The sequence below is a fragment of the Lissotriton vulgaris genome, chromosome 7 (genome assembly GCF_964263255.1).
Source record: "Lissotriton vulgaris chromosome 7, aLisVul1.2, whole genome shotgun sequence".
NCBI lineage: Eukaryota > Metazoa > Chordata > Amphibia > Caudata > Salamandridae > Lissotriton > Lissotriton vulgaris.
The window spans coordinates 313,850,727-313,862,204 of NC_141695.1; the positions used below are offsets into that span (position 1 = coordinate 313,850,727).

Genomic DNA, 11,478 nt, shown 5'->3' on the forward strand with positions numbered 1-11,478 from the left:
CAGTCACCGCCCGGCTCTGAGTTTACCTCGCTTGAGGGTTGTCAGTCACCGCCCGGCTCTGAGTTTACCTCACTTGAGGGTTGTCAGTCACCAAACCGGCTCTGAGTTTACTTCGCTTGAGGGTTGTCAGTCACAGAACCGGCTCTGAGTTTACCTCGCTTGAGGGTTGTCAGTCACCGCCCGGTTCTGAGTTTACCTCACTTGAGGGTTGTCAGTCACCGAACCGGCTCTGAGTTACTTCGCTTGAGGGTTGTCAGTCACCGAACCGGCTCTGAGTTTACCTCACTTGAGGGTTGTCGGTCACTGAACCGGCTCTGAGTTTACCTCGCTTGAGGGTTGTCAGTCACCGAACGGGCTCTGAGTTTACCTCGCTTGAGGTTTGCCAGTCACCGAACCGGCTCTGAGTTTACCTCCCTTGAGGGCTGTCAGTCACCGAACCGGCTCTGAGTTTACCTCACTTGAGGGTTGTCAGTCACCGAACCGACTCTGAGTTTACCTCACTTGAGGGTTGTCAGTCACCGAACCGGCTCTGAGTTTACCTCGCTTGAGGGTTGTCAGTCACCGAACAGGATCTGAGTTTAACTCGCTTGAGGGTTGTCAGTCACCGAACCGGCTCTGAGTTTACCTCACTTGAGGGTTGTCAGTCACCGAACCGGCTCTGAGTTTACCTCACTTGAGGGTTGTTAGTCACTGAACCGGCTCTGAGTCTACCTCGCTTGAGGGTTGTCAGTCACCGAACAGGCTCTGAGTTTACCTCGCTTGAGGTTTGTCAGTCACTGAACCGGCTCTGAGTTTACCTCGCTTGAGGGTTGTCAGTCACCGAACTGGCTCTGAGTTTACCTCACTTGAGGGTTGTCAGTCAACGCCCGGCTTTGAGTTTACCTCGCTTGAGGATTGTCAGTCACCGAACCGGCTCTGAGTTTACCTCACTTGGGGTATGTTAGTCACCGCCCAGCTCTGAGTTTACCTCCCTCTGAGTTTACCTCGCTTGAGGGTTGTCAGTCACCGAGCCGGCTCTGAGTTTACCTCACTTGAGGGTTGTCAGTCACCGAACCGGCTCTGAGTTTACCTCGCTTGAGGGTTGTCAGTCACCGAACCGGCTCTGAGTTTACCTCACTTGAGGGTTGTCAGTCACCGAACCAGTTCTGAGTTTACCTCACTTGAGGGTTGTCAGTCACCGCCCGACTGAGTTTACCTCGCTTGAGGGTTGTCAGTCACCGCCCGGCTCTGAGTTTACCTCGCTTGAGGGTTGTCAGTCACCGAACCGGCTCTGAGTTTACCTCGCTTGAGGGTTGTCAGTCACCGCCCGGCTCTGAGTTTACCTCGCTTGAGGGTTGTCAGTCACCGAACCGGCTCTGAGTTTACCTCACTTCAGGGTTGTCAGTCACCGAACCGGTTCTGAGTTTACCTCACTTGAGGGTTGTCAGTCACCGCCCGACTCAGAGTTTACCTCGCTTGAGGGTTGTCAGTCACCGCCCGGCTCTGAGTTTACCTCGCTTGAGGGTTGTCAGTCACCGAACCGGCTCTGAGTTTACCTCGCTTGAGGGTTGTCATTCACCGCCCGGCTCTGAGTTTACCTCGCTTGAGGGTTGTCAGTCACCGCCCGGCTCTGAGTTTACCTCGCTTGAGGGTTGGCAGTCACGGAACCGGCTCTGAGTTTACCTCACTTGAGGGTTGTCAGTCACCGAACCGGTTCTGAGTTTACCTCACTTGAGGGTTGTCAGTCACCGCCCGGCTCTGAGTTTACCTCGCTTTAGGGTTGTCAGTCACCGCCCCGCTCTGAGTTTGCCTCGCTTGAGAGTTGTCAGTCACCGCCCGGCTCTGAGTTTACCTCGCTTGAGGGTTGTCAGTGTAAGTCAAGTGCAGCAACTGAGCGGAGGCGCTATCTCCTCCGTCTAAACGGGAAAACAAGTCCCACTACATATACATCGTACCTCAATGGGAATAGGAGCAAAGATTTTGAGCAGCGCTTAAACCCCGATCCTTCGATAATAGATGATAACATTCTGAGCCCCGCCCTTCAGTATTTCAACCTGTAAGCTTGGGGCTACACGTACTTAGTACCCCACAACAAGGTAACAACCCACTGAACAATTTACCAATTTAAAGAATCCAAAACTATGCACTCACTAGTCATGCCACAGCCTGCGATCGGTCCCCCAAAAAGTCTCAAATGCACAGATTGGGAACTGAGGCAGAAATATGAAAACATCCCATTGCTGGCTGGGCGACCCTCACCTGCCTCCAGAAAGAAGATATGCATCCTTACCTGTCCTATAAACACCTTTGAAAGGATGACTGCCTCCTGGTGGGGCGCTCACTCTCGGTATGCCTTTCAATGTCCCACTATAGCTCTTAGTCCTCGGGTATAGCTCTTCGTCCTTCCTGGTCATTCATTTTTACCCGGAGCACTCCTCAGCGCTTCTCACTCTCTCGCTGTCTTTCTCTTTTCTCACTCAGTTTACACACAGCGCTGGGTTTTCCTCTTACAGTTTCGTTTCTCTTCACCCACGTGACTCTCAGCTCCACCCCCGACTCCCCCCTCCCGGAGCCCAAGACCGGCCATGTTACGTCAAACACCGAGAGACACCGAAAGCCAGACCCAGCATTTAAGACGGAGCCTCGTGCGGATGACAGCAGGGCCCACGAAGTGGAGACGAACTGAAGGCAGTCAAAAAGAAAAATACAAACGCCAAGGTTTCAAATTGCTTATGTGTGACATTAATACAAGCAAAAAATCAAGCAATGAAGAAGAGGGAATATTATATATATATATATATATATATATATATATATATATATATATATATATATATATATATATATATATATATATATATATATATATATATATATATATATATATATATATATATATATATTTATATATATTTATATATATATATATATATATATATATATATATATATATATATATATATATATATATATATACGACAGAGAAAGCACAAATATAATAATTGGCATCAGATTGTCGTGGTCCGTGTCCGTATCTGCTTGCGAAAGGCGGAGATGAAGCTGTTGAAAACATATATATATATATAAATATATATATATATATCTTCAAGAGCAACTCGGCAAGATCCCCACCAGAGTATCCACAGCACAGAGGGAGTCCACAACGCTTTTCCTTTCAGGTAATTTATTTCATTAACACCTTGTGCAAAACAAACAGGACGGTCAACACGTTTCGCCTGTTGCCTTCAACTGGACCATGAATATTATATATATATATATATATATAAATATATATTTATTTAGTTTATTAATGGAACGTGTACATCGTCATCCTTTGTTTTGAAGGGGTATTGGAATTATTACACAGACCTTTCTTGGTGGGACCAAAGAGACAACCCGCCCTTTGTTTTGGAGTGCGGTGACAAGCAAAATGATTGCATTTGAAAGGAATATTTATATCAGAAGTGAAACCTATTTGAGCATCGAGAAACTCCAAGAAGATATTCCAACTGCTGTAAAGCACTGGAAAATGGAAGGGCACTAGTGCCCTTGTGAGCTGATCATACTCTTAAACAAATGTAACGTAGGTGGGCCCACCAACAGGCAACTTCCAGAAAACGGTGATTTTATTATTAAGTGTGAAAAACAGACACACTAATGACCCTTGCTTTGTAATGTGCAGCTGCCAGGGGCCTACTGGGCTGAATGGGATTTAGCACTATACATGCACTATAGAACAGGTTCCCAAGCTGACTGTCTTTCTAACCTCCTCGATGTCTCCCTCCCAACATAGAATCTCCGTGACAGATCTTGTTTCTTTCCCCATCAAAGTTTAAAGTCAAAATTATTTCAAAGTCTCTTGCACCAGAAAAATCGTCCAAACCGACAGCATGTCGTGGTGCGAAAATAAAGAACCCACAGAACTAACCTAACCCTCATTTGCACAAGCTCGTTTATACTCTTTTTACTAACTATCTAAACCCAAATTGAAACTTTTAGGTTCCACACTCATCTTTCATTGGCCCATTAGAAGGTTGGTGATGATCACCTCATGTCCTCCTTGCTTAAACTAGTTCGTAAAAATGCAAAGTCATATCAAAGTTTCTCTAGACTTAACGTTCACATTTGTACTTGTCTATCATTTTGTATCCATTCCAAACACTTAGGTTTCAATTTTCATCCTTTCCCAGACTTTTAAATGCAGGCAACTTTGGCACAACTCCCGTTCATAGGCCAGGCTTGCCTTGACATCTCTTGATCCAGGCATAGGCCATACATTTGTGACTTGTCACCTCATTTGCGTATGCGTGGGGGCCATCTTTGGATTTAATTTCCACCATCGCGTTTAAGCAGCCACTTGCGGAATAGACAGCGCAGACCAAAATGGGAACTATTATGAAAACAAACTCAACAGAAATTAGATATAGAAATTAAGCCCTTCTGTTTACCTCCCACCATTCTAATTTTCCCATGTCAGGTGTTACGTAGCGAAGCAAACATATATGCGATTTTTTCTTACCATCTGCATTCATTTGCCACAATACAATTCTACCATAAGCACAAAACACATGCGTTTACTCAGTTATATCTACATCATCATAGCTCTAGATTATTTTGACTCATTGTTTTTATTAGCAAATTAGATTTTTGCAAAACAGCAGTTAGTTTTCCCACGTTTTGCGTCCAAATCATGTGCATTTTGCTGATTAGTTTACATGCTTCACACGATCACTTTTATTAATATTATTACGGTTATGAGGAAATCATTTTAAAAGGGGTACAAACATTTTTGGTTCTCCCCTGCTCCATCAACTATACATGCACTATTTGTATATTGAAACAGCGGCGTTGGAATGTAAGCTGTGTACTTTTTGTTGTGTAAATGTCTCCCTTGATACCCCGGCTGGGATTTTTCTGTGTTTGTGCTCCTTGGTGGACAGTATGCTTGCGGACACACTGTAAAAATCTCTATTCCAATTCCTATGCACTAGATCTTTGTGTAAGGTGTGTGTGTCGGCCTCCCACATACTATCTACTGATTCATGCATACCTTAGGGGAAATAAATATGAAACACCAATTAATGGTGTGGGTTTAGACTCGGAGTTGCATTCAATTCTAGATCTGTGACTTGACGCAGGTGCTGACTGGACCGGAGGAAAGTTCTGTTATTGCAACCAAAATCCCAGCAAATAACTTAGATGGGCCTAGGCCAGTTTCCATAGCAACCGGTCACCTCTTCATAACCTGAGCCTAGCTCAAGGTTCGAAATGAAAGCTCTCTCATGTGCCTTATGGGAAGCAAATTACTATCCACACAATAAAATAGGATGCAATTCCAAAAAATATTCAGTAAAGCAGTTAAATATTTCCCGACTTGCAAACCATTGTTTTACTATCATGTAATCACTATCTGAGGAACCAAAAACTTGTATTTGATTGTTCACTTATCTGAGACTGTGCTCTGAACTTAACTTCGGTGCCAGGCAGCGGATGATGACCTGCTTTGAAAGTGCTCACTTCTCGGGCCGCCTGCGCCATCCAGAGGAGAATGAGGAATGACTAGTGAAAACTTGATGGTGGGCGCCTGGTGCAGCAGCAGGTGGGAGGGTCCCCGGAGTGCTCAGGAACTATCAAGTGGCGGTCTCATGGGCATTGATATCCTGCCATGCTGCGCCCCGTGCGCAGAGCCCCACTTAACCACCGTGGCACGCGCGGAGTGGCAGGGTTGATGATAAAAGCCTTGACCAGCTGTGGCCTGAACTATTAAGTGTGGCGTACACACCCTATTGGCTAGAAAGTAAAAGAAGGCAGGTGCATGCTGAACCGAGCCCCATGGATCTTCATGATTGCTGACAGCACGTGCCAGTAGGTGGTTCACAAGACATCGAGCCGGTGGGGTCGGGTCCAAAACATGAACACTGCCGACGCCCACCCGTTCGCACCGCAAGAGACAGAAGGGTGGAAGGAACCGCCTATTAGTGTGTGCCATTGGGCACTGACTCTGACCTTCCTGATGTGATTGATAATACCACACCCTCATAGGTTGCATAGTGTTATATTGTAGCACTGTGCAGGCTGAGCTCAGCCCAGGCCCCCGAACCTGTTGTATAGTGCTTTACTTTAGCAGCACTCCAGGTGACAACTGAGGAGACGCTATTATAAGGCGTGATATTGCAGTTCAGTGCGGTAATGCGGATCACCTCACTAAAATGCGTTAGTCTAGTGCCTGATGCGTGGTACTGGCAGGGCTGAATTCTGTTGTAGAGGTAAGAAACAGATAAACCAGACAGTACAGTTAACTGGGGCTCAGACTGTAGGAAGCTGGCTCAGTATATAGTATACCAAAGTGAGCATAGTGTGCACAGAGTCCAGTAGAACCCGAAAGGAAGGCAGAGGTAAAAGTAGATAACACCTTAATCTCTATTTGTGGTAGTGTGGGCGAGCAGTAAGGCTTTATCAGAGGGTGTGTTAAGCATTTGTTGAACACACTCAATCAGCAAATTATGTCACACTCAAAGACTGAACTCAGACCAATTTTGTTTGTATAAAAATATTATTACATTATTTTATTTCTAGAACCAATGAACAGTTGAGTCCTTTGGTGCACTCTGAATGATTTAATATTTAGTCTTGCTTTCTCTCAGTAATTGTTGTGCAACTTCTGCCCAGTGTTCTGTCTAAAAACACTCATGTAAAGTTTGATAGGTAGGATAGGAAAAAATTCCGTCCTGGTTGGTGAGTGCACACTTCACGTAACATTCAAGTCTTTTCAATTTATTCTTTTTATAAAACAGTTCAAAACGTTTTTCATAAGAAATATTTATTATTTCATATTCCTTTTAATTATATTCAGTGGTTTAGCTGATTGCGTTTCATCAGTATTCATTTGATCGTCATATTTCCACATATACCCAATGCATTTCAGGTCTAAGATTGGACCCTTCCTCAGGGGTCTGTGAAAGGGAAAGAACAGGAAACTTAGGCTAGCCTGGATATAACATGATTTCTAATATTTACAATGCTCTCAATATATCTCTCTTTCTAATACAGTCATAAGTAGGTGAGCAAATATATACGATGACATCGTGAAACAGTCATGTTTTGAATAAAAGGATAAAAGAAAAAGTTGAAAAGACTTGAATGTTACGTGAAGTGTGCAATCACCAACCAAGATGGAATTATTTCTAGAACCAAGCCATGCCTGGCTCAGGTAAGTGAAATGCATGCTTTGCTAAATATTATGCAGTGTTTACATTTGAATGTAGGTTCAAATTCAGTTTATTTGAAATACAGGTAAGTCAAGGATTCAAAATTACTGTACAAATTACTTTCCAGTTACTCTTTAGATTACTTTTTCTTCTCAGTGTAATATGCCTAGCTGTCACACTGGGACATTTCCTAGAGAAAAGGTAAGTAAATCAGTTTTGCACAGTTGTAGTTTTTCAGGTTTCCATACAAATCAACTCCCCACTTAAAACATTTTTCAGAGAAAAAAACAATCAATGTATTCCTTTGGAGAGTAATGACGTTATTGGTTACCAGGTAAGAACTAAGTCTTTGGGGTTGAGTTTCTGGGGTTAGAACAAGGGTTCCCCCAGGGTCAAGGATGCACTCTCAAAACTTCCTCAGCGGCACTAGGGCTGCCGGGTGCAGAGTGCTGAGGCCCAATGTTATCCATTGGGGGATAGGGGGCCTCCGGTTGGTGTCTGCTCACGAGCAGGCCACTGGGTTGTGGGAGCAAAGCTCCTGGTGTTAGGCTCAGGGCAAAAGGGGATCCGGTTTAGCACACAAAGTGGACCCGCACCAGTGGCTGGGTGCATGGTGCTGTTTTGGCGTCTGGTGCCCTGATGTTTTCAATGGGGATTTTCGGTTTTTGTTTTTAGCTGCAGGCTTGGTCCAGGAAGACTTCCGGGAGGAACCAACAGCTAGGCAGGTAAGTTGGAGGGCTCGGGACATAGGTGCACCTCGGGTTCTTTTCTCCAGGGCGCAGGGCGGCTGGATGCAGGGGTGTTTTTTGAGGCCGGATTTCACCTTACTGGACCGCTCGCGGTTAGGGGAGGGGGGTCTCCGTGCAGAGGCTGCAGGCAACATCGGGGAGTCCTAGAGGGATCAACCCAAGGTGGACTCAGACTCTGGAGTGCTGGAGGTCCTCCCTGGGTCCGGTGGGCCATTCGAACTGGGGCCGTAGGCGACGGGTGTAGTGGTGGTTCCAGGCATCTGGTTTCTTTGTCCTCAGCAGGCTCAGAGTCTGTCTTGGGAGTTTCTTTTGAACAGAGCTTCTGTTCACAGGAGATCCGGTCCTTGTAGAAGGCAGTCAGTCCTCCCAGGGTTCTGGAGGTCGCTGGCTGCAGGACAAGGCGACTTTTGTCGAAGGATCTCTGTATACTGAAGATGGGCCCGTAGGCTGGGGCCAAGGCAGTTGTTTTCTGCGGTCTCCTCTGCTGGCCGTCTTCCTTCGTCCTTCTTCTTTGTAGGTTGCAGGAATCTCTCTTCCTGGTTCAGGGCTGCCCCCTAAATACTGTATTTAGGAGAGTTTTAGGGGTCTCGAGGTCAGTAGCTAATCGGCTACTGACCTTAGGGTGATCTTGGTGTGCTGGCTATTTTTTCCCACCTGTCTTCCCACCGAAAAGGTGGGGCAACAGGAAGGAGGCCTGTTTGTGAGAGGAGGAGAGGCTGGGGGTCGCATTACAAAGGCTGCAAGGCCTTTGAAGCTGCCCTGCCACAGATTGTTCTTCCTGGCCTGGGGAGGTGTGAACACCTTCTCCCAGGAAAGGCTCTGTTTCAGGGCTCATGGAGCGAAGGCTCCCACCCCAGGGGTCCAGAAACATGTCTCGTGGTGGCAGGCAGGTGTGTACCAGTCACGGAACCCACCAGAGGCTGGACGTTTTTCAGGGGGCATCTCTAAGTTTCCCTCTGAGTGCATTTTCATTAAATCCCACACTGGCATCAGAGTTGGTTTAATGTGCTGAGAAGTTTGATACCAAACTTCCCAGTTTTCAGTAACGCCATTATGGTGCTGTGGAGTACGTAATAACAAACTCCAGGCACTATATGCTCTTAGTGGCAGTACTGCACTTACAATGTCTAAAAATTAGCATAGACACCGTATGGGTATAGGGCTAATGCACCTGTACCCTCACCACTGGTATAGTGCACCCAGTTAGAGGGGTGGCTGACCTATGCCAGGGCCGTCGTTTGTAGGCATGGCACACTGGGATGTGTGGTACAATCAGGATGGAGGGAAGGAGAAGCTGTGGTCCATTCGGTTTCCATACGTCAGTATAAAAAATCAAAGGGGGGGGGGAGAATGGACCACTTGTCCTGTGTACCAGGGTCAGAATCGTTATTGTTCCGTCTGAAAAAAACTTCATTCATGTACAAAGGATTTGGGCGGTATATCTTGATTCTCCGCCTTTATGTAACGTGACAGCATCATCATAGGGTTTATTCTGAAAATATGCTGACCTCCACCTGGAGGAAGACCAACTGGTTTAGCAGTAGTGTCCGGAGATTAAAAGTGAAGTGCCCTTGTGAAGTGAGTTAAAATTCCCTACATCACCATATAGGTAAATACTTTAATGAATTTGGTGGTGTGAAAAAGTAAAAACAAAGTGGTGCGTGCGTAGAACGAGTAACCAATCTACTGCACTGTTGTTGGTCGACATGCATAAGCCTCACTGTCCAACTTGAGGCTTTCTTCAGGACCGGTAGGTGTATAGTAGCACGTTGCGGCGACTATTAGAAGCGGTTGATTTACCACTCTTATTGTGTAGAGACAGGTAAATTGTACCTGTAACTGAAATAAAAGAAAGGTGCAGTTGTATACTTTTTTGTTATGGTATACCCAAAATAGGGATGCTTAATAAGGCTCTTTGCATCTTGCTGCATAAGGCAAGCAAACCCAGCAGCCGTTTCGGAGATTACTCCCCCTGAGGTTATTCTGAAATCCTTAAATTTGCTTCTTTTCTTCCGTATCCCCATCCTTCTTTCAGCCTTTTGTTTTCCATCCTGCTTTCCTTCTTTCTTTAAATCAATTATGTGCTTTTTTCCATCCATCCATCTCTTGCATTTATCCATCCTTCCTGCGCTCCATTCTTGTTGTTTTTTTCCTTTCTTTTTCATCCATCATCCATCCTTCCTTCTCACATCCATCCATCAACTCATCAATTTCTCTATTCTTCCTTCTCTCAGCCATCCACCATCCATCACTCCATCTTTAATCTCCATCCATTCCTAGCCTCATGCATCCTTCTGTCCATCCAGCCATCATCCATTCTTGTCTCCATCCATCCCTTCATACTCCTTCATCCCTTCTACTGCTGCATACATACATCCACCTATCTCTACATCTACTTCAATCAATTGACAATTCTCTCCATCCACCACCTCATCCAACACCCATCTCTGCATTCATTCATCTTTATATTCTCTCTCCATCCCTTCCTCCTTCATTTCACTGCAAGAGATCATATTCATGAACTCCTTGGAGACCTGAGTCACAGATCAAGGTTATAGGAGCTTAAATTACTTAAATGTTTCATATTACACGAGAAGTGACATCCACCCCCACTCAAGCTGATGAAGTGGGTGGTTAATGACACCTCTGAGTGAGATCCATTTTGGATGCCCCTGGCCTGTCCAATACAAGATGGTAGCTGAGGACTGCTTTCTCATACTCCGTATGCTCCGGAAGGCTTTCAGATGGATTCCTACCAACACCAGAGGAACTGTCATGCAGGCTCTTGTCACCAGCAGAGTCGACTACCGCATGTCCCTCTATGTAGAAATAACAGCACAACTCATGAAGAAGCTCCAGACAATCTAGAACACAGCGGCCAGGCTCATCCTCAACCCCCCAGGCAGAGGCACATAACCCCTCACCTCAGGAAACTCCACTGACTACCAGTCCTGAAGAGATGCCAGAACAAGCAACTCACCCACGCATACAAGGCATTACACAATGGAGTACTTGCATATACTGGAACAGAATAAGGTACAGTGTGTAGAGTCCACCAACCCCAGAGGTATAACAGAGTTTAAAGCTCTCTAAAGTGGTAGCTTGGTCGAGCAGTAAGGCAGTACCAGAGGACAGTGTAAAGCATTTGTTGTACACACTCAGCAAAGGGTGTCAAACACTCAAAGACTGAACTCCAGGCCAATTGTTTTTATATCAAAGATATAGTTCTTTTATTTCTAGAACCAACAGGCATCAAGATATGCTGTTCTCAATATGAGAGGTCTCAGGTGAGTACTTTGCAGAAAGGCAATAAACTTGGTAAACACAATAGGTACAGGGGTTGCAGTAGGCAACACAATTCTACACACAATTTAGCATTGAGCACAATGGATTTTCTTGTATAAACACAGTTGATTACTTTGTGAATTACTTTGGTAACTCCAGGACTGGCTGCTAGATTCAGTCCTGGGGTCTAAGCTGGAAAAAGTTTAGCAAAAACGTTTTAGGTATTGCAGTTATTTTTCAGGAATAAAAAGCTATTT

General features: G+C 45.3%; 1 protein-coding gene across 2 annotated transcripts in view; it reads right to left on the minus strand.

Annotated features, from left to right (window-relative positions):
• The window catches only part of IRF3 (interferon regulatory factor 3), a 238,924-nt gene extending 236,468 nt beyond the window's left edge, over window positions 1–2,456 (minus strand). The window contains exon 1 of one of the 2 annotated variants that reach the window (XM_086930131.1): window positions 2,270–2,456. The gene's annotated coding sequence lies outside the window, so the exon portion shown is untranslated. The remainder of the gene's footprint in view (window positions 1–2,269) is intronic. The other variant, XM_086930132.1, reaches the window with a different exon arrangement.
• Window positions 2,457–11,478: the final 9,022 nt, after the last annotated feature.